This window comes from Pteropus alecto, unplaced genomic scaffold, assembly GCF_000325575.1.
Source record: "Pteropus alecto unplaced genomic scaffold, ASM32557v1 scaffold96, whole genome shotgun sequence".
NCBI lineage: Eukaryota > Metazoa > Chordata > Mammalia > Chiroptera > Pteropodidae > Pteropus > Pteropus alecto.
In genome coordinates, this window is record NW_006438979.1 from 1,109,259 (window position 1) to 1,109,485 (window position 227).

The following is a 227-nucleotide window of genomic DNA, read 5'->3' on the forward strand; positions in this document are numbered from 1 at the left end:
CACATGGATACACCTGTGTGCACATGTCCTCGCATGCATGCACGCACATACGCAGACACATGCGCAACCAGCAGCAAGCTGTCGAAGCACATCTGTGAGCAAAGTGTTCAGGTGACCTGTATCAGTTTTACTGTGATAAGCGTTGTCACTGAGCCCAGGCGCACGTGCGCCTTTACTGCCTGCTGCATCGTGCTGGAGGGGTGAAGCCTCAGGAGGAAGTGAGGGGG